Source organism: Camelus ferus, chromosome 18 (assembly GCF_009834535.1).
Source record: "Camelus ferus isolate YT-003-E chromosome 18, BCGSAC_Cfer_1.0, whole genome shotgun sequence".
In the NCBI taxonomy this organism is placed as follows: Eukaryota; Metazoa; Chordata; class Mammalia; order Artiodactyla; family Camelidae; genus Camelus; species Camelus ferus.
The window spans coordinates 17,546,698-17,570,180 of record NC_045713.1 but is presented as its reverse complement, the minus strand read 5'-3'; the positions used below and the strand labels follow the sequence as shown (position 1 = coordinate 17,570,180).

General features: G+C 42.2%; 1 protein-coding gene across 5 annotated transcripts in view; it reads left to right on the top strand.

Moving 5' to 3' along the window:
• TPST1 (tyrosylprotein sulfotransferase 1) overlaps positions 1-23,483 on the top strand; it is a 122,514-nt gene that overhangs the window by 22,000 nt on the left and 77,031 nt on the right. For 2 of the 5 annotated variants that reach the window (XM_032460352.1, XM_032460350.1), the window contains 2 exons: positions 12,371-12,529; positions 20,815-20,873. The exons of 1 other annotated variant lie outside the window; for it this stretch is intronic. The gene's annotated coding sequence lies outside the window, so the exon portion shown is untranslated. Of the gene's footprint in view, positions 1-12,370; positions 12,530-20,814; positions 20,874-22,888; positions 22,905-23,483 lie in introns of those variants that run through there. 2 more of the 5 variants (XM_032460354.1, XM_032460351.1) reach the window with 2 other exon arrangements.

Here is a 23,483-nt window from a genome sequence, read left to right as displayed (position 1 = left end):
GTTTTTAAACGTAAAAGCAGCTGGAGTCTCCAAAGGAGGGCTGCCCTCACAGCGTTTAGATAACCAGGATCTCATTTCCCTAAGTTCTCCTGGAAATCAAAGTAAGTTGCTTGAGTCCTAGCCCAGATTCCAAAAGAAATAAAACAAACTCTTAGATCCTACTTAGCCTGATCCCCAGAAGAGAACCTCACTTCTGTGCTCCAGAAAACAACCGAGTACTCACCAGGGATGAAGCCTTGAACCAGAAAGGGCAAAACCTTTCCAGATCCCAAATGACGTCAGAGAGCTCAAAATGCAAAACCAGTAGAGCTTGAAACCCGAGATGAGACTCCAAACCCAAGACAGGTGGTGACTTGCGGAAGCAATGAGCACAAAGGACTTGGTGCAAGTACTTCACTCAGTTCCAGGAGCTATCATCTCTCAGGGTCACCTCCTTGGGGGGGGGTCCCCCACTTTTGACACCAAATGTGTCAACTTTAATAATAGCCAAGTTATTTTACCAGCAAAAGTGAGCCGATCTGGGGATAGCAGAGGAATTCCAACTTGGGTTGTGCGAACTGTGACACACAAGTCCAGAGAACAAGGAAGGGGAATTTGCTTTTATAGGGAAAAGTGGGGAGCTGAGAGGGGCTGTGATAACCAAAGGGTCCTTTGGAGGAAGCTGGGAGTCCACTGTATGGAGGCTTCTCATTCGTTGGGCTGCCAAAGTCTCTGATTGGCTGGTCTGTTGTCTGGTGGCGAGAAGTTTTCTTCTGCCTGCTGGCGAGTACAACAGAGGTACCTTCCTGTCAGAGATGTAGGTGAGGTCTCTTCCTGTTTGGAGCAATTCATAATGCCTGGTGGGGCAGGAGACTCTCCCTACAGGCCTGTCACAACTCCAAATTTAACTGAGTTTTAAAAAATTAATTTCACAAACCACTTTATAATTATCACACCTAGAACATGTAACATTGATAGAATTCTACTAATATTCAGATTTCCCCAAAATTGTCCTGAAAATGTCCTTCATAGCCTTTCCCCTTCAATTCACTATGAAATTAAAGACTATACAATGCATTCATTACTTATCATGTCTCTTTAGTTGCTTTTAATCTAGAACAGTTCCTGGTCTTTTTAGACTTTCGTGAAATTAAGAGTTTTTGAAGATCCCCTGCAGCTGTTCTGAAGATTTTCTGTCAGTTTGGGTTTGTCTGTTTTTTGCATCTCAGTATTAGGTTGATTATTTTTGGCAGAAATTCTACTTAGATGATGTTGTGGGGGGGTTTTTGTTTTGTTTTGTTTTTTGAGGGGAGGTAATTAGATTTATTTATGTATATGTTTAATTTTAGAGGAGGTACTGGGGATTGAACCCAGGACCTCGTGCATGCTAAGCATGCACCCTACCACTTGACCTATACCCTCCCCCTGATGTTGTGTTCTTATCAGGAGGTTCATGATGTCACCTTGCACAATTATTTGTGATTCATTTATTTGTATGGGGCCTGCCACATAGGTTTACATATTTCTCTACTGTAAAGATCTTTTTTTTCTTTCTTTGTAACTAATAGGTCAATCTGTGAGGAAATTCTTTAAGCTGTACTATTACCCTATCCCCCAACAACCTTTTGCACTGTGGTTTTGACTCCACTGCTGATTCTTTCCTGCATCAGTTGTTATCATGGAGGATATGAATGGGTATCAATATTTAGAATGGTCTCCAAGTGATTTTAAATTGTAGGCAGGGTTGGGAATTGCTAGACCAGTGCTTCCCAATCTGTGTTTACAAATCCCCTGGGGATCTTGTCAAAATGCAAATTCGGATTCAGCAGAACTGGAATAGAGGTAGTAGGATTAAGCATTTCTTTCTTTCTTTCTTTTTTTTAATTTGCATTCTTTTTTATTGAAGTATAGTCAGTTTACAATGTTGTGTCAATTTCTGGTATACGGCATAATGTTTCAGTCATACACATACATACATACATTCCTTTTCATACTCTTTTTCATTGTAGGTTACTATAAGATATTCAATATAGAGTTCCCTGTGCTATATGGTAGAAACTTACTGTTTATCTATTTTATATACAGTAGTAAGTATTTGTGAATCTCAAGCTCCCAATTTATCCCTTCCCACCCACTTTACCCCCCTGGTAACCGTAAGTTTGTTTTCTATATCTGTGAAGGATTAAGCATTTCCAACAAATTCCCAGGTGCTGCTGGAGCTGCTGGTCCACTTTGGGGCACAGGTTCAATATCAAAGGTCAGTCTGGACTCCAGACAATGCCTGCAGTTCATTCTGGATATAATGCCTTTCTTCCCTGATTTAGTTTTGCCTAGTGTGTCAGGATTCTCAGTTACAAACATCAAGCATACTCTAGCTTGTCTGCACAGAAAAGGCATTTACTCATCAGCATCAGGGAAATCTCAAAACCACTTGGCACTGAGCTCCCAGGAGCAGTACCCAGACACGTTGCAGGACTGACCTAATGAGGGAACCACTCTTCTGGGCAATGAGCCCATCGGCACTGATGCCAAGGATGCAAACCAACTGTGACCACTACTGCCACCAGCACCAATGCCACATTGGTGCCTGAAATTCAACCTCACAGCTATTGCCAGCCCTCAAAGCTGGAAATATGTCTGTTGTCACCCTCACGAGCAAACAGATTCCACATAGAGCCCACTTTCTCATGTTGTCTGTTTCTAAGTTTCACACAAGTATGTTGGATTGCTGGAGCCTAGGTCACACGCGCATTCCTTAGCTGCAAGGGAGGTGGGGAAAGCACATTTCCTGGTTTCTCTCTAGGGAGATGGGGAAGGGGTAGGATTCATAAAGCAGAAAGTGCTCTAAATAGACAGCTCCAAAACATGACAAGTGTCCAGATCACAGTTATTTGAAGGACAAACATAATAAGTGCTGAGAAATCTATGCAAAATATGAGTAATAGTAGAGACATTCTCTCATATCTTTCCATTGTATTATGTTGTAATAATGCAATAATGTGTGATACCAGAATGAGAATAGATAAACATTTGGGTACATTTGTAATATATATATTTACTGGTACATATATATATTATATATATATATATATATTATATATATATAAATTTAGAGGGAAAAAGGACTTAGATCCAGACATTTACACCAAAATTAATAACAGATGGATCAAAGAGTTGAATTAATTAAATTGCTAAGATAAAATAGAGAAAAATATTAATCAAATTTCATGATAGAAAAGAACTTCCTAAGTTTAGTAACATTGGAATAACTCACAAATAAAAAGATAAATAGCTTTACCTTTAAAAAACATAGAATTTATATCCTTAAATAAAATCAAAGGCAAACAATAAACTGGGAGAAAATGTACAATAAATACCACAGAGTTAATATCTCTAACATTAATTTCATAAATTGATTTTAAAAACTGCTAAAAAGCAATAGGTAAATGAATAAAGGACATAACTAGAGAATTCATCAAGTGACAAATACAAATGGCTAATGACACATAGAAACTTTTCAACCTCACTAGGTATGAGACAAAAATAAAGCAAATCAGTACACAGATATCATTTAAAAGAATCTGTTGTTGGCAAATATATATTTTTATTTATATTTTTATTTTTTCAACAAGAATATCCAATGTTGGTGAGAGAAGAAATGAATATTTTCACACATCGTTTATAGGAAATAACCTATTTGGGACAAAACAGAACAATGTGGGCATTTGAAAGAATAATGACTGCTCTGGATTGAAGCATATCAAGTATATAGTAATTTAGGCATTCAAAATACTGAAAAAACAAAAGTAAAAGGCCATCTTTGAAGTTTCTAGGATACTAACTTACTCTGAAAATTGGTAAAGGAAGGAAAGAATTGAGACTTTATCCTAACTTTTCTTTTCAACTATGTTTTAGGATACCTAAGAAATTTCCTTTAAAAGAACTAATGCAAGAGGAATTAGATTAGAAAATCACTATTTGCAATCCCTAATGAAATAATAAATTTAGGCAGTGGTCATCAATGGCTACGAATGATGATGGCTAATGAAAGCATTAGGTGAATTGTCGGTGGGACCTTCATGATGGGTAAGTCAGGCTGACAGCTTCCGAACCCACTGATCAAAGGGAAAACCAGATGTTCTGAGCTTTCTATGTGACGCAATAGGAAGCATACCATTCCCAATGACGTATTCTTGACCCTCCCACCACCCCCCGCCATTTAAACGTTAATTTAATCAAGCCTCTGGAATAACAGGAAACGTGAGGCCTAGAGAAATACGTTAAATGTCATCATAAGGGGGCAATCAACCAAATCCAGTTCCTGGGAAATCTACCAGAGCAATATGTTAAGACATTCAGTTAAAACCTTCTTTGGATACTGATTTGAATAAATCAATATAATTTCAGACAATCAGGGAAAATTAACAGGGACCGAGTGTTGGAAGAGACTAACGTACTGTTGTTAATGCTGTCAGGTGTGATAATGGAACTGTTCCTATTTTTTTAAACAGTCCTTATCAGTTAGAAATACATACTAAAAATGTCCAGGTTAAATGATAGATTAAAATACTTTAGGAAAAAAAAAGTGGAGGTGGAGATTAGATACATGAAAGAAGAATGAGAAAATACTGATAATTGTGAAAGCCAGGAGCTGGTACACGGGGTGAATTATACTCTTCTCTTTGATGTTTTGTTTGTTTAAATTTCCATTATAAGAAGCTAAATAAAATAAAAGACCTTTCACTTTGGCTCTGTAATTCTACTCCAGAGGGTCTATTCTCAGAAAATAATCTAAGATACAGGAAAAATCTTTATGCATAAACATCAGTCCCACGCATGTGATGAGTGCCAAAATTAAAACAACCTAAATGTCAAACAATAGGGCAACGATTTTGTAAACTAGATGTATTCCTCATGGGTCTCTTGGGTGGCTGTTAAAAACAGATGTTCATGAGTAGTTGTAATCATATGACAAAGTGCTTGTGTTAAAATATCAAGGGCAAAAAAAATGGTCACAGGATTTTATATAAATTAGTATATCAGTCAGCTTTTGCCATCTAACAAAGCACTCCACAGTTAGTCACTTAAGCAATAAGCAGATATTATTTCCCTCATTTTGTGTGTCTGGATGTTTTGTGGCTGGGTCTGGACAGTCTGGGAAGGATTCACTCACATGTCTGGTGCTTGGCAGGTTGGTTGGTCTAAGGGGACCTCATTTGGGGCAGTTCATCTCTGTATCGTGTGATCGCTCATCCTCCAAAAAGCTAGCCCCAGCTTCTTCTCGTAGCAGTTTCATGGTTTCAGAGAGCAGCAAACAAGTCCCAAGGTGCAAGCACTTCCAAGCCTCTGTTCACCTCACGTTTGCCAATGTCCCATTGGCCAAAGTCACTCAGGATGACCAAGCCCAGAGTCAGTGCGGGTGGGCATCCACAAGGGCTTGGATAGAGGAAGGCACGAACCAATGGGAGGCTTTTGCTGCAAGAATCTATGTGCTCATCTACGATTTTTAAACACTGTACAATAAGGCCAAAAGGAACTATCAAAATATTATTAGCGATTTTCTCTGTGTAGTGTTTTTCTTTCCATTTTAATACTTAGCTGTGTGTTCTAAAGTGTATGTAATAAAGATGCATTTTTTTATCATTGGAAAAAATTAAGTTAGAAGAAAGGAAGGAAGAAAGAAAGAAAGAGGGGAGGGAGGAAGAAAGAAAGAAAAGGGGAGAGGAATCGAGGGAAGGAAAGATGAAAGAACTGAAATTGATTTATAGCTGGAAGGCTGGTTGCTTTCCAGGAATTGAATTTTCCCGAAGAGCAATCTGAGGAGTGCCGTAAAATCTGACTGGCATCCTGGTCTCTTCCTCCTCACAATGTCCTGGGTTGTTAGTTCTGTGGAACACCACAAATAATATCCTGTCCAGTTCTCATGTTCGGTGTCCTCTTGAACAGACTTCTGCTCTAAGCTTCTAAGTGTTGCATCTTTGCCTTTGCCAGGAGCTTTGGATGGACTATTCCAATCTAAGCTCCAAGAATGGAGAACTATGCTGATGGGAGATTCTTTTGGTGTGGAGCAGGATGGGGTGAGAGAGAGGGTAGCCAGGATCTCCTAAGGTTATAGTTGGACCCCTGAGCTGCTTCTAGCTGAACGTGGAGCTGGGTAATTCTGACCAGCTGTGAGGCTGCTTCCCTGGACCATGTTCTCCTGACTCTTCAGATGCTCTTACAACATTCTGACCGTCTTCCTTGTCATACTTAAGAAAATTGACTTTAAGTAACAAATTACATAATTAGGTGCCCATTTTTCTATTTCTTTTCTTTTCTTTTTTTTTTTCAGTTTTCTATTTCTTGCACTAGAATTTAAGCTCCATGAGGACAGGAATCTTGTTTACCACTGGATCTCCAATTCTTTGTCTCTTTTTAAAAAAATTATATATATATATAAATATAGTCAGTTGGATCCCGAATTCTTGGCACAATAATGTGTGTTAAATGTATATATAAAGAATAATGACTATGTCTTAAGTGCTTTTCATGAGCCAGGTACTGTGCTAAACACCTTACAGACCTAACTTATTACATCCTACCAGTAAGTGTTACTAGTATTGTACTATTTTATGGGTGAGGAAACTGGAGCCTTGGGTCTTCTTTTACCCTGCCCAGAAATTCTCCCTCACTCCTTCGTTCTTCTTATCTCTACTTCTACTCACAGAAGTGAATTCCTAACCAAATAGGGTTCCAGACCAGGATTATGTTCGAATTTAAATCACTCCATATCCCTATAGCCACCTAATTAGCTTCACTTCCCACTCCATAGAGGTCTAAGCATCCTTCCCTTACTCTCAGCTTCTCCCACCCACTGCCTGTGAAGTTGCTAACAGTCCAGGCTTTGGAGTCAGACCCGAATTTAAACCTGGACCCTGCTACCTGCTGTGTATATTTGCATGTGAGAAAATTGCACAGCCTCAGACATTCAGCTCGGAGGCACTGGGGCGCAAGGGTCTTTGGTACATTTGGGACTGCACACTTGTTCAGCTTCTGGCTTCCCTGGTACCCTCAGAACTCCTCCCTTGGGTGCCCTGCCTCATCCCGGGAACACCACCATGGAACATTCCAGACACCCTTGGCTCATTGGCTCACAGGACCCAGGCTGAGGACTCTGTTTTCATCTAAAGAAACACTGCCTCTCCTCATCTGGCTCCTAAAAAAAAAAGAAAAGAGAAAGCAAGCAAGTATATTTTATGGGATTATCCTTTTGGAAACAAAAAACACTGGCAGCCATGGAGATGTGACATTTGGGTCCCCCTCAAGAAAGAACTTGTCCTTCAGCTGCCAGGCGGGCAGGTCCAGTGGTCAGCATCTCACAGGCTGCCTCAGTTTACACGCTGAGGCCATCGTCCTATTGGGCTACCCCCAGACCATGACTAAGTGTGACAGAGGTACTAGGGCCTGGATATTTTTGCCAAACATAAGATTCCTCTATGGGCTATCTTTGCTCCCTCTCAAGAAAGTAAAAAGATAACCAACAGAATGGAAGAAAATGTTTGCAAATCTTATGTCTAATAAGTGACTTGTATACAGACTATAGAAAGAACTGTTAATGCAGTAATAAAAACAACAATCCAATTAAAAAATAAGCGAAGAATCTGAATCAACATTTCTCCAAGGAAGAAACACAAATGACCCAAGGACACATGAGAAGATGTTGAACATCATTAGCCATCAGGGAAATGCAAATCAAAACCACAAGGAGATACACATCGTACCTACCTAGACGGCGGTGCTCATAAAGACAGACGGGCATGGATGAGGATGTGGAGAAAGTGGAAGCCTCCTGCTGGTGGCAGAGTAGAATGGCGCGGCCACAAGGAAAACAGTCTGGCAGGTCCTGAAATGGCTAAATTTAGAGTTACCATATGACCCAGCAATTCCACTTCTAGGTGCAATGCCAAGAGACGTGGAAACATATGTCCACACAAAAACTTGTACACAAGTGTTCACAGCAGCATGATTCGCAGTAGCCACAAGGTGGAGACAGCCCAAATGTCCACAGACTGATTAGATAAACAAAATGTAGCATATTCACATAATGAAATATTATTAGGCAATAAAAAGGAATGAAGTACTGATATGTGCTACAACATGGATAAACCTTGAAAACGTGATGCTGAGTGAAAGGAGCCAGTTACAAATGACCACATATTACATGAATCCATTCATATTTTATGTCTATAACAGGGAAAGCTATGGAGACAGAGAGTTTGCTTAGGACTAGAGGGAGATGGAGGATAAAGGGTAATAACTAAAGGGTACAGGGTTTCTCTTGGAAGTGCTGAAGTTTTTCTAAAATGTTCTATGGTGATGGTTACACGTGTCTCTGAATGTACTGAAAACCACTGGATGGTACACTCTAAATTGGTGAATTGTACAGAATGTGAATTACATCTCTCTATAAAGCTGTTTTAAAAAAAGGACACAGTGTGAGGAGAGCTTTGATAACAGGGCCATACTTAGAGTGCTGTGACAGTAAGACTAGAAAAACTGGGTAAGGGCCAAGTCACCCCAAACTAGGATGGTCAAAAGAGGAATGTTTCAATAAGGCTCCAAAAACCTGGTGGGAGGTAAGGGGTGAGAGGATTCTCAGGAGTGAAGACTGTGATCTTGGATACAGGTGGGAAGCCTGGAATGGGGGAATGGGCTCTAAGTGGCTGACTTCTGAACCCTTGAAGTTGGCATACAAAAAACGGAAGAGAGAAAAGGGAAACAGGAAAGTTCTTATTTGAGTGCTACTGCCATAAGCTGGATTTTAGAGCCAGTTCTTTGAGTGTTGGGTACTTGGCTGAGTTCTCCGAGGAATTCTTCTCCTCAGTCACTGGGCGTGAAGCAAATACACCTCTCTCCTTCTATAAAATTCTCTCCAAAAAATTTCCTCCTTAAATCCAATTGCCAACCTTTTTATACCTTTGATGGAGCAAGGAGTTAAAGTAACTACTTTTCAGAAACGTTATAAATTCTACATTTGTTATAGCCCAGGATTTCTCAGCCTCAGAGCCACAGACATTTTGGGCCAGATAATTCTTTGCTGTGGGGGCTGTCCTGTGCACTGTAGGATGTTTAGCAGCAGTCCTGGCCTCCATCAGCCCTCCCCTTCCCCAGCTGATAAGCAAAAACATCTCTGGACATTTCTTACTGCCAGATGTCCCCTGGGGGAGGTGTGCAAAATCCCCCCAGGTTAAGAACCACTGACCTAGCTCCCTTCCTAAACAAAGCCTGAATCATGGACCAGCGGCATAAGCACTAGCTGGGAACTTGTTAGAAATGTAAGTTGTCAGCCCCACCTTAGACCTGCTGAATCAGAATCTTCACTTTAACAAGATGTACGATTTGTATGCTGTTATAGCACACTGTAGATTGTAGCTTCTGATGTATTCTGGGTGACTGAGGTGAAACTGACATTTTTAACAACAACAACAACAACAAAATCAACACCATGGCCTGGCCTTATTGGTATCATATTCTTTTGTAGTGGTCCTTGACTCCAGGTTTGCATTAGAACCCCATGACTTTTCTCAAACTACTTGGGTCTAGGCCCCAGGTTTTCTGATTCAGGGAGTTCAGAACAGGGGTCCAGGGTCTTTTGAAATATCTCTTCTGGTGATGTATTTCCAGTTAAGATCCCCTGAGCTAACAGTACTAGGTACTTAGCTGCTTTATTCCGAATCAATTACTCAAGTTGCAAAATCTCTTGGGACAGAGTAATTGGCTAAGAAGTAAGCCCTGGCTGTGTTTCAGAAGCACAGGGGGAGAGGGGTCATATTTGGATTCTGGACACGGATTCTTCTCTGTGACCGCCAAACCTGGAGGAGTATGGTCTCTGAAGTAGCCAGTTGCCGAATCCCCTTCTCTTGCCTGAGGACCCAGGGAGCTGCTCCTTCTGTCATCACTGCCTTCACTGCGCACACCCTCTGCTGAAACTCAGGCCACCAAGCTCAGGCAGAGCTTTCCTTCCAAGAATACCCAGCCTTTCTTAATTTCCTCTGTGTCCTCAGACAAGAATGGCTGGAAAAAGTGACAGGGCAGGGTTTCTTGGAAAGCAATCTGGCCTGCATCAGCATTAATGAGTAAAATGTGTCTTCATGTGGCTATTCCCCAGCAGACAGCACATTCCCAAGCTATTTTAACTCATCAGTTCAGAAATTCTAGAGTCCCTTGCCTCAGTTTTTGAGGTCTCCCAATCAGATCCAGACATCATTGACTAGTGTTCAATAAATCTCATACAGTATCTCTCTATCTCTCTATCTCTCTGTCATCATCTAGCTATAGATGAATAGCTGTAGAGATATTTATATTACAAAGTGTTAAAAAAAAATTCAACTGAGTAAATCTTAAAGATCTTATTAGCTTTATTTGATGATTCATGAATTGGGCAGCATCCAACCTAGCAGATAGAAAGGAAATCCAGGGTGCTGTACAAATTACAAGATTTAGAGGCAGAAAAAATGGGACAAGGAAGTTATACAAGTAAAAAGTGGATTGGTTGTGACAAAGTCACCTCCTTTTAGGGGACAGCACGGGTCTATCAGGTGGATTACCTCACTTGGGCTGGCCAGGTGATTCCTCCTTGACTGGCTTAAGATTCTATCCCCAGAAGACGCCAAAACTGTAATTATGAAGTCTCTGTTTGGTGACGTGGGGCTTAGTATAAGTGACTCCATTTTGGGCCTCTTGTCTTGTTTTTAACAAAAGTAATAAAACACTGATTTTGAAAGTTTGGAACATGATACAATTTTTACAACTCTGTTAAAGTTTAGTGGCCAGAACCTCCTTGGAGTTGTCAGGGTAACCTAGAAAAGGCCAAGAACAGGCTGCCTTGTAGAATTGTAGAAAACTTGAGTAGTTTTGTGATGCTTCTCAGGGCCATGGAAGGAGGCCATATAACATTTCAGGCCCTGTCCAAAAGAATGCATTTCCCCAGTCTGCAGGGTCTTTTATTGTCCTACAAAAGTTTATTTTTTTTCCTTCACAAATAAGCATGTAATTGACTAGTTTCAGTGTGGTGAACACCTGGCTGGAAGCTAAAGTCACCAATTTTAGCTCAGCTAACCATTCCCACTTTTGTCTCAACTGTATTAAGCATATGAGACCTTTGTTTCTTATCACCTATCAGCACTTTCATTAGTATAGTATTTTCTAGTCAATTAAATATTTAAATAATGACATCAGTTGCTATACTGAGAGTGGTGACAACGGATGATGCTGAAGTGGGACTCTTGGCAGCTACACAGCACCCCCAGGAGTTAACCTGAAATCATCCAGGGTCAGCTGAGAGATAAAAGTTCAAATTCAGTCTTTGAAGGTTGCAATGGATCTATTAGTATATAGTATATGGAACTTATGAAAGTGAAGACTATTTAAGATTTGAATTTATCAAAGTTGTAGACTGTCTGTGTATATAGGACATACTCTTTCCCTGCAGCACAGTATCTTCAAAATTATTCCCTCCAATCTCCTGAAAATTCAGACCCTTATCACCATAACACCCTCTGCCTCATGGTAAATAGGGTCATGCTCAAGAGAGGCAGAAGTGGTGAAGATTTTTAGTATTTTGCTTGAAATCCCTTCTGGTGCTCACATCTTATTTGGGGGCCCCTTGACATCAACATATACAACACTTGCGGATTGGGCATATAACAGCCCTAGAGTGATCATCTGGGTGATCTTAGTGACAAATATGGTAATTAAGTGCCAACCGAAATTTGGCATCCAAACATAAAAATGAGACAAGTGCTTAGATCAGATAAATCCTCCACTAAAAATAGAGGATAAGGGAGATCACCTCTGATTACCTATCTCAAGAAAGGCAGCAAAAATTCCTGCAGAGGAAAGGAACAAAGAGGGCTGGCCTGTGTCAGAGAAGGTCCTCTTAGGGGCACCAGAGTGCAATACAAACTGTGAGCCTTTTAAAGCCAGGGGCCCAGGCTAGCTCACCTGGAAACTATTTGAGAATATCTGTTTTCAGTCTACTCCACTGCCTTAGGTAGGACTGTTGGTTGTGAGTGATAGAAACCCAACTCAAGCTAGCTCAAGTCTAAAGATGAATTTATTTTAAGGAACATTCAACCCTGGTAACCAATGGATCTCTTGGAACATGAGTCTCTTGGAACCCAGGAGCAAGAATGCAGTGAGACTCCAGAAATTATATGTGCCAGAGACTCAAACACCACAAGCCTCTCTGTCTTGTCTCTGTGCCTTTCTGAGCTTCACTCTTCTTTCTCAGCAATGCACCTACCTCCAATCTTCCAGTCCACAAAATCTGAAACATGGTTGTAAAGAGCTCCTACATTTTACATTTTTACAACCTCAGACACCAAAATAGCTTGTTTCCACTCTCTTTCAGTCTCTGGTCCAAAAAAACCTGTGAAAACACTCTTATTGGATCAGCTTGGGGCAGGTGCCTTCCCTTGAGCCAATCAGCCGTGGGCAGTGGACAAGGTCACATGAAAACTTGGCAGCCTAGAAGCAGCCTGGAAGAAGGAGCAAAGGCAGCAACTAAAAAGTGAGTAGTGATAGCCAGTCATTCCTGTGGGTGTCCACTGAACCAAACATCACACCATTTTGGTGTCTTCTTTTGTATTCATTGATCCATGTGAGTCTGGAGAAATATACCATGTTCATGGACTGGAAGACTCACTATTTTAAGGCTTAATTCTCCCCAAATTGATTTGTAGATTACACATAATCCTTATCAAAATCTCAACTTTTTTTTATTTTTAAATTGAAGAATATCTCGATATATTTTAAAATAGAACTTGACAAGCTAATTCTAAATTTATATGAAAATACAAAGGGTCAAGAATAGCCAAGATAGTGGCCTGTTCTGGAAGCTCTGGTCCGTGAAATGATTCACTTCTGACTCACTCAAGATATGATTTTTTTTAAAAAGAAGTTATAAAAAAAGAAAACCTAGTAGAATGCTACCCATGGTTTTCATTCAATAAAGGAAGGGGAGGTCAGAAGCCGGCTGGAGCCCCACAGGCACAGGCAGAAGCTCGTTCACAGGCACTCCGGAAGGGAAATCCAAGGGGAAGAGAGAACAATTGAGTAAATAACAAATCGCAGGGAGAACCTGTGTGTATGCTACAGAGTGGCTGCAGTCTTCCTTCCATCCTCTGACTCTCATGGGAGAACACTGCTGTGGTCCACCCTAACTGGAATCCTACTGGAGGTAGAATTCTGGAGTCTGTAGATCAGCCTAGGTAGCTTGGCATATCACATACCCATTGCGCTAGTGTGAGTGTCGGTTTGAGTAAATAATGCCAGGATATGGTCATTTGTCTCACCTTATCCTGCACATCATTGCCAACATCTGATGCCCAGCTTCCGGCTGTGTCTCTCGTGGTCAGGCTCTGTTACCCCGTGTGGCCCAGCACTCCTTGTCCTTGGGGCCGTCTGCAAATCCAGCATGTGCATGCATTCAGCCCTCTCTGGCTGTTGAAGGCCCGGCTGGTCCCTTTGTTCAGGCTCCTCTATCTCAGACCCCGGAACTCAAGCCCCTCCAAAACAATGCAGAGATTGGCTCTTTCAGAAATGGGGTTCACCTCTGCTCATAACTGTTTCACTTAATCAACGGTTTGTTGTTTTTAAAACTACCTTGCTTGTGATTTTGTTTATTTGCATTAAGGGCCTTCACATTTGCTTTGCTGCCTGTGGCCTAGAATTGCTGAATTCAGCCCTTCTGGGAGCTCAGGACATGGAAAAGCCTTGCATAGTCTGCATCCAAATTATGCTTGTTGTGTGCATGTAAATATTTTACCAGAATGTGAACAAGGCCTGGGCTTGCTGTCTTGTTCACTGCGGTGTTTTCAGTGCCTCCATGGGGCCTGGCACATGGTGGGCACTCAAGAAATATGTGTCAAATGAATGAATACAACATTCATGCACATTTCTGTACAAGTACCTGGGTACCATGTGTAAATCCTCTGTGTGTAGATATGTGAGTGTGTGTGTGTGTGTGTGTGTGTGTGTGTGTCAGGGGAGGACAGAAATATTTGGGTAGGCCCCAAACAGCCATCAGGGACCCATTTAATGACCCCTAACCATCAATACAGAATGTGTGCAGAGAAACATGTGGAAAACTAACATTTGTGCAGAATGGAAGAAAGCAAATTGATATCTTCTGTAGTGAGTTGCACGGTGGCCCCCAAAAGATGTGTACTAACTCTCAGAATCTGTGGATGTGACCTTAGAGGGAAAAATGATCTTGGCAGATGTAAATAAGTTAAGGATCTCGCTATTTGATCAACCTGGATTATCTGGGTGTCCCTAGGGTCCTGCCCAAAATCCATTGTCAAGTTTCCTTACAAGAGAGAGGAGAGGAGGCAGCCATGTGACCGCAGTGGCGGAAATTGGAGGCTGCAGCCAAGGAAGCCAAGGATTTCTGGCAGCCACCACAAGCTGGAAGAGGCCAGGAAAGAGTCTTCCCTAGAGCCTGCAGAAAGAGCACAGCCCTGCTGACACCTCGATTTCAGACTTCTACCCTTCAGAACCATAAGAGAAAAAACCCCAACTTGTGGTCGTTTTTAAAGGCAGCCATGAGCAAACAGTACACCTTCTGTCTGGCAGATAAGAACTTGTGGCCAGTTTGTCCGGGGCTGTGTGTGTCCCATGGGTGCACACCCCCTGTGTTCCACCGTGACTGCCAGCCCAGGGTTGTGTCCAACTGCACAGTAAATATTTGTAGGGAGTGGAGCAAACCGGCGGGGGAGGAGGAGGGTGTGGGGGCCTGGCTGGGAGGGTCAGACCAGGCCCTGAGGACTAAAACCCTTCAGATTCTCCGGGCCCCTAGAAATATTCTGGAAATGATGCCTCTGGGGCATTTCCCCTCACTGAACACCAGGGGCCACCAGGGAATAAGGAGGAAAGGATGAGCTTCCTGCTTCCTGCAAACTGGTTCCTCTCCGGGTCCTGATTCTGGTGAAGGGCCAGTACTCTTCAGGCAGCCTTGAGGTGCCTGGTGTAGGGTGCCTGCTACCCACCGCTCCGTGAGCTGCAGCTTGGCTCCCAGCAGAGCACTTAGGCTCTCTGCACAGTTTCCTGTCCCCAGCGCTTTTCCTTCTCTGCCCATCCCAGCTCGGTGATGTCCAGCGCCTCAGCTCCGGGACAGCGGCCAGCTCCACTTTCCTTGGATGACTGGTAGGCACATCACAGCCAGGTAGGAATCATCATCAGACAAGGAAGAGGATATTTTCACAGTCTCTGCAATACTAAGTCATTTCAACAGATTACTTATGAGTTACAAAGGATGAAAAAAAAACCCAGTAACTTCTCAGTAGAGAAACCTGGCTGCTACCACCTTAACCAGATGATCAAAGTCCACCTCCTCAGTAATGGGACAAACTGACCCCATGTGTGTCCCCTGCTGCCATGTATGGAGAAAGGCATGGCCTCACACCTGGGGCCTTTCTGTCCCCCAAATGGGTGATCTGAGACAGCAGACAAAGTCAAGTTGAAGGCTATCTTACAAATAACTAGTATGCCTCAAGAGTGAAAGCATGAGAAACCATTCCAGATTATAGAAGACTAAAGGGACAGACACTAAATAAAACACATAGATTAGAAGGAAAAAGGAAAATTAGCTGTAAAGGACATAGTTGGGGCAACCGGAGGAATTTGAATATGGACTATATACGTGGATAATAGTGTCATATCAATGTTAAATTTGCTTCACTGGATCATTGTACAAGAGAATGTCCTTGTTTTTAGGAGACACCAATGAAGCATTTAGGGGTAAAGGGATGCAAAACATAATGTCTGTAATTTAGTCTCAAAGGGTTTAATAACAATAAAAATAATGGTAATTCTAGCCAGCTAGATAGATAGATTAAATCAAACATAGCAAAGGTTAGCAGCTGACGAAGCAGCAGCTGGACACTTGGTAAGTGTACGTGTATTGGGACTGATTGTGCTATTCTCACCAATTTTTCCTCATTGAAATTTTTTTTTCCATTAAGAAAATTTCGTAAGTGGCAGTTTTTATTTATTTATTTATTTATTTATTTATTTATTTATTTATTTATTGGGTGTTAGGCTTGTTTATTTACTTGTTTATTTTTATTGGAGGTACTGGGGATTGAGCACATGCTCTACCACTGAGCTATACACTCACCCCATTTAAAGGACCAGTTCGCCCCCACTACACCCCACCCAGGGAGCAAACAAGGGAACCTGTCACTTGTCTTCACTCCCTCGTGCTGCAGCATGAGCCCCAGTAAAGGCTTGCCTGAATTTCTCATCTGGTCTCTTATCAATGCCTATTGATTAAAGAGACCAAGAACCCAGGTCAATAACAAAGATATGCCAAAAGCTAAGTCTCTTAAGCCAAACAGTTAGCCAAGTTATGAATGCAAAGGAAAAGTTCCTGAAGGAAATTAAAAGTGTTACTCTAGTGAACACATGAATGATAAGAAAGCAAAACATTATTATTATTATTATTATTATTATTATTATTATTATTATTATTATTATTATTATTATTATTATTAAAATTATTTATTGCTGATATGGAGAAAGTTTACTGGTCAGATTAGAAGACCAAACCAGCTACAACATTCCCTTAAGCCAAAGCCTAATGCAGAGTGAGGCCCTAACTCTCTTCAATTCTGTGAAGGCTGAGACAGGTGAGGAAGCTGCAGAAGAAAAAGTTTGAGGCTAGCAGAGTTTGGTTCATGAGGTTTAAGGAAAGAAGCCAGCTCCAAACATAAAAGTGCAAGGTGGAGCAGCAAGTCCTGAGGTAGAAGCTGCTGCAAGTTATCTAGAAGATCTGGCAAAGATAACTAATGAAGGTGGCTACACGAAACAGCAGATTTTCAATGTAGACAAAACAGCCTTCTATTGGAAGAAGATGCCATCCAGGACTTTCATAGCTAGAGAGGAGAAGTCAATGCCTGGCTTCAAACTACAAAGGACAGGCTGATTCTCTTGTTAGGGGCTAATGCAGCTGGTGACTTTAATTTGAAACCAATGCTCACTTAACATTCCGAAAATTCTAGGCCCCTTAAGAATTACACTAAATCTACTCTGCCTGTGCTCTATGAATGGGACAACAAAGCCATGATGACGACCCATCTGTTTACAAATATTGAATATTTTTGCCCATTGTTGAGACCTACTGCTCAGAAAAAAAGATTCCTTTCCATGTATTACTGTTTGTTGACGGTGCCACTGGTCACCCAAGAGCTCTGATGGAGATGGACAATGAGATTAATGTTTTCATGCCTGCTAACACAACATCTATTCTGCAGTCTATGGATCAAGGCATAATTTTGACTTTCAAGTCTTTTTTTTTAATTTAAATTTTTAAAATTGAAGTACAGTTGATTTACAGTTGTTGTCTTTGTTTTTGGTATACAGTATAGTGATTTATGTTATATATATAATACATATATTATATATATGTATGTATTCTTTTTTATTACAAGTTACAACAAGCAATTGAATATAGCTCCCAGGGCTATACAGTAGGACCTTGTTGTTTATCTAATCTGTACATAGTAGTTTGTATCTGCCAATCTCAAACTCCCAATTTATCCCTCTCTCCCCCTTCCCCTCAGTAACCAAAAGTTTGTTTTCTATGTCTGTGTGACTTTCACGTCTTATAATTTAAGAAATAAATTTCATAAGGCTATAGCTTCCATAGACAGTGATTCCTCTGATGATCTGGGCAAATGAAATTGGAAACCTTCTGGAAAGGATTCACCATGCTAGAGGCCATTAAGAACATTAAGAATATTTGTGATTTGTGGGAAGAGGTCAAAATATCAGTGTTAACAGGAGTTTGGCAGAAGTTGATTTCAACCTTCATGGATGACTTTGGAGGGATTCGAGACTTCAGTGGAGGAAGTAACTGCAGATGTGGTGGAAATACCAAGAGAACTCAAATTAGAAGTGGAGCCTGAAGATGTGACTGCATTGCTGCAAGGTCATGAGAAAGCTTTAATGCATGAGAAGATGCTTCTTATGGATGTGCAAAGAAACCAGTCTCTTGAGATGGAATCTACTCCTGGTGAAGACACTGTGAAGACTGTTGAAATGACAACAAAGGATTTAGAATATGACATAAACTCAGTTGATAAAGCAGTGGCAGAGTTTGAGAGGACTGATTCCAATTTTGAAAGAAGTTCTGTGAGTAAAATGCTATCAAGCAGTATTGAATGCTACAGAGAAATTGTTCATGAAAGGAAGAGTCATGCAGCAGACTTCATCACTGTCTTATTCTTAAAAATTGTCCCAGCCACTCCAGCCTTCAGTAATCTCCACCCTGATCAGTCGGTAGCCATTAACGTCAAGGCAAGATTCTCTACCAGCAAAAAGATTATGACTTACTGATGGCTAGTATTTTTTTTTTTTTAGCAATAGAGCATTTTAAAATTAAGGTATGTATATTGGTTTTTTAGACATGATGCTATTGCACACTTAATAGATTACAGTGCCACCATAACTTTTATCTGCACTGAGAACCAAAAATTCATGTGACTCACTTTATTGTGATACTTGCTGTATCGGGGTGGTCTGGAACTGAACCTGCAACATCCCTGAGGTCTTCCTGTATCAGGAGAGAAGGTTTATTGGCCAGGCACACAGGAGCCGACAAAGGTAGTAGCTGGCTCCTTAAGCAGTTAGAGTTAAAGAGTTTATATTCCAAACTTAATAGGGGAAGGAGGTGGGGGTTGGGCTTTCAGGGACAGTAAAATGTTTTAAGTCAAATATTTGGGAAACTGGTGGTAGATAAATGTTATTTAATAAGGTTTGTTACACAGATTCAAGTGATGATATGGTGACAAGTGTTACCTTTAAGTTGTTCTCCCCTTCTTGGTAAGGGGAAATGGACATTTACAATGGAAATTTCCTTTACAGAAAGGAAATTTATGCCCTGCCTCAGACAGAAAGGAGGGGGACAAAGAACTCTTGTGTTTTCTGTTTCTTAATTGCCTTTAGCTCACAATAATCCATATGCCAGTGGCATATTTTGGGGTGGCATTTTCTGACCCACTTTGTATGTAAGTGAATGGCAGCCTTTACATTAAAATATGTGAAAATTAATAAAGGGAAACCTCACTAAAATGGAGTCTGAAGGCCAGAAGAGGGCAGCTTTCAAGCACCTTTCCACATCAGTACAGGAAGTGACACTACTTAGGACCACCATCAGGAGGAAGAAAGGCTTTCTCCCTGCCTGGCAACAGCTCAGCCAATGAGAGACTGCCACAACGTAGCCAATGAAAAACCACTCTACTTTGAAGTCCTTGCATCCCCAATGAACTTTTTGTTTGTAACAGCCCCTCCCAACGTCCCCTCCTCCTCTGTAAAAGGTTCCTCTCCTTTGCTTTACTGGACTTGCATGTGGTTTGCCACAGTTGCTTATCCCAAACTGCGGTTCTTTGCTGCTCCTGAGTAAACCTGTTCTGCTGGTAAAAATAGCTGGCTGCTTTATTGTTTTAGGTCAACAAATGTAAGCCCCGTAAGGGTAGCACAGGCTGACTTGCTCATTGCTGTGTCCTCAGCACCTAGAACAGTGCCTGGTGCAGGACATTGGTAAATCTCAGGTGCTAGAGGTCTCCAGATCCTCCTGGGAGTTGCATATCCTTTGAAGAAGCTGCTCACCCTAGGAAGGGGACCAGGAAGGGTGATGAGAAGCTGGTAGCCTCTGCAGCCTCTTTAACCAGGGAGGGAAAACCAAAGCCACAGGAGAAAATGGCCCTCTTGACTCAGATCACAGGAGGCCTAAGCAAGCCCTGCCCAAGAGGCAGGGCAAAGGACAAGTCTGCACTGGTGTCACTGGTCAGCGTTCATGGGCAGAGAAGGTCTAGAGGCTTTCAGATGCACCTCCCATCCGGGGCCCTCCCCTATCTGGAGCTTTTCTCCCCTGAGGGTCAGCGACTTGCCTAGGAAGGAAGGCAGACCTGTTGCTCCTTCAGCCAATCCTCAGAAGCACCCAGCATCTCTCTTTTGTGTAACCTAAACCCTTCATCTTTGACCTCCAATTCAGTCATTCTGAAACCTGGTAGGGGAGCAGATTTTTCCCTGGGAGTTTTTATAAAAAATGAAGTGTAACAAATGTACAGAAAAGTGCACGTGTGCATAGTTTGATGAATTTTCACAAAATGAACAAACTGGGTAGTTCCCAGGTCAGGAAACAGAAAATCATCAACTAGCCTCTCTGAAGTTCCCCTTGAGCCACCTCCCAGTCAATACCCCCATCTCTTTCCCTTGGGAGTCGAGGGACTCCTTCCCCGAGAGCTTCTGCTTTACAAAACTGACCAGAGGCATGGTGCCTGTTTTACAAAGCTGCACAGGTGGTTTATTTGAATAGCTAGGTTTGGAAACTACTCCTAGAAGTCACTTAATCTTTTTTGTCGTAAGTGGAACTAGAGGATGCTTTGCTCCCAGTCTTCGGCTCAGCACCAGGAGCTGTCTGGCTAGGTTTACCCGTGGAGCAGTGGGCATTTCCTGTATCTGGGGTCTGTGGAGCATGGGGGTGGAAACTCCTGGACTCAGGAAGCCCAACTTGATGGCTCCAGCCTGGGCATGTGGCCCTCCCTTCCTGGCAGGAACTGCATGAAGAGGTATTTTTGGAAGGTGCAGGAATTCTCTAGCCATTTGGAAAATGCCTGCTCATAGGCTGGGCTGGATTCTCATTTTAAAATGATGATGTGGCTGAGGGGCCTGACCTGGCCAGTTTTCCTGGATCTAGGGGTGGGGAAAGGGAAGAGGCATGCTCATTTTTTCGCCTTTTCTTTAAATTGTATCCCCACTTTCTTTTTGTCTCAAATCCCTCCAACCCACAAGCTTCAAGAGAATTGTGAGGTGTCTCCTGCTGTTCATTGGCTCTTTGATGCTGTTTGCAGGTAAGTGTTTCATCTTGGCTCAAGTCAGCCAGGGCTTTAGGGGTCACTTTAAGTCGAGTGGCAGTTTAACCCTCAATTCCCCATCAAGGATCTTTGGCTCTGGGGCCCTCACCTAGAGTCTCCCTGCCCTTCCAGGCAGGACCCTGAATGCCCTCCTGTTCTCTCGTGTCTCTCTCTGCTTTGCTCTGCTGCCTGCATCTTCATTGATAGCTGCAGCTTTTGCTAATCATCTGTCCATCCACCCAGCCATTCATTCATTCAGCCAAGGCCAGGCCCTGTGCTGGAGACAGGACGGAGGATCAGGCAGACAAACCATCTTCTGTCATCACCATTTCTGCCCTTACCCTTGAGAATTTTGTCCCCACGTCTCCACTTCCTCTCATGGCCACATCTGTGCTCTTGGAAAAATCTCTGCTCCTTTACTCGCTTTGCAAAGGTTGCCCGTCCTGTCCATTTTCTGTGTCCAAACTGCTTGCTCCTGCCCCTCATTTCCAGCTCCCTGGGGCTGGGGCAGAGAATAAAAAAGTAGGACCTAGCATGATTCTCTTCCCCAGTTTTCCATTTCTGAGGGCCTCCCTGCCACCTTCCACCTCACACCTCTGTCGCCATCCTCTCTTCAGGTCAGATCCTGGAGTGGAAGTGACGTGAAGGGAGATCTGCTATTGTTTTGTCTTTTCAAAAACCAAAGCCAACAATTCTGCACCCCACCCCCTAAATAAAAGTGCTGGAGGGCTGGGCTGCCTCTTTAGGTCTCCTCAAAGCCAGAAGGTGTACTGCACAGAGACAGTCCTTCCAGGAGGTGAAATGACTGGTGTCAGGTGTCCTCCCTGACTCTCGGCCAGGCCTTCTGGCTGGAAGATGATTCCTGAAGGCAGAAGCCATGCAAAAGTTGAACTAGAACTAGGGGCAGCGGCTTCTGGGTACCCACTGAGGGGTCCGTGAGCACTGGCCCACTTCCTCTCTTTTCTTGGGCCTGCTGGGCTGTTTGGAAGAAACAGTCTCTGAGCCCTTTGAATGGCCTATTGGTCAGTGAAGCTGTCTACACCCTTTGGTGAGGTTATCTGAGCTGGAGCTGATCACTGGGAAGAGGTAGAGCTGGGGAGGGAATGGAGATGCAGAGTGTTCAGAGTATGTAGATTCAATATGACAATTAACTAAATGACACAGAACGATACATATGTCATGTGAACCAGGTGTGTATACAGGCTTGAACAGTGAGTTTTCCAGAGAAGAATTCTTTTTGAAAAATTAAAAATGTATTTATTCACTTAAAGTAGATAATTCAAGCACAGGGCAAAAAATTTCAAAAAGTGCTAAAGAATATAGAGAAAAATAAATGTTTTTCCCATTCCTGTGCCCAAGTCCCTCAGTTTTCCTCCCAGAAACAACCACTGTTACCAGTTTACTGTGCATCCTTCTGGAGATTGTCTCTGAAAATAACATAGTGAGCACGCACGTGCGTGTGTGTGTACTTGAAAAAAATACAAATGGGAATATTACATACAGTTTTTAACTTTATTCTTTTCACTTTAGAGTATATTTTGGCATCTTTTTTTCTTAACACATACTCTATGGGTTGGGGGTAGATTTAGAAAGCAGAAAAGGCTTGTGCCCAAATGACCCTGAGCTCCGCTTCAGATCAAACAGTTCCTTGTTTCGGGCTGTTTTTTGCAGACGGTGTGGTCTCTGGACCACCTGAAGCTGTCTTGCTCAAGGAGACATCCTGCCATGGGACAGGCAGGGAGCCAACAGTGGGATTCATGTCCCCTGTTCTTACTGAATTCCCCACGTCTGAAATTTGTTCTCAGAGTTTATAGGTGAGATACAAGCACGAGCCCCTCAACCTGGCTACACAGTTTTGTTTTTTTGTTTTTTTTCTTCAGATCTTGTAGGTGGGTGAAGTATTTTCTGGGCATTGTGGAAGTCATCTCAGCTGCATTTCTGGCTTGTAGAGAAAAGCTGGCAGGGGCTGTGTTTAAGGGATTAATGCCCTGTGGTGCTGGCAGTGGCTTCGAGATTACTCAGGCCAAGGTGAGCTGTTTCCCTGAAGGGGTCTGGAATGCAGAAAGTGGAGTGGGACACAGCCCTTAATGTTAAAAGACTCATTAAGTGACTTTGGGTGCAGCCCTCAGGTGCATCTAGAATCAGCTTGTAGAGTGCGGTCTGCTTTCCCTGTCCTCTTGCTCTCTGCCTGCTGATGTTCTTTATTTTCTTTTGATGAGCTGTGTGATCATAGGGGTCCATTTCTGCGGCCCCAGAGCAGCTTGGGTCAAATCAGATCATCTTCTTCATTTGATTTAAATGTTCCAAAGAAACATATCATGGTGGGTATTTCTTTAAATTTCCTTAGATCAAATTGCTTACAAGATTTTGCCAGGTGAATAAAGAGAAAACTGTTAAATATACTGAGCCCTTGTTCTTGGAGCAGTACCACAGCCTGGGGCTTTCAGAGATTTGTTATCTCATTTACTCTTTTAAAAAAATAATAGCTTTACAGAGATATAAGTCACATACCACAATTCACCTGCTTAAAATACACAATTCAGTGGTTTTTAGTATGGTCACAGAATTGGGCAGTCATCACAATCAATTTTAGAACATTTTCATCAA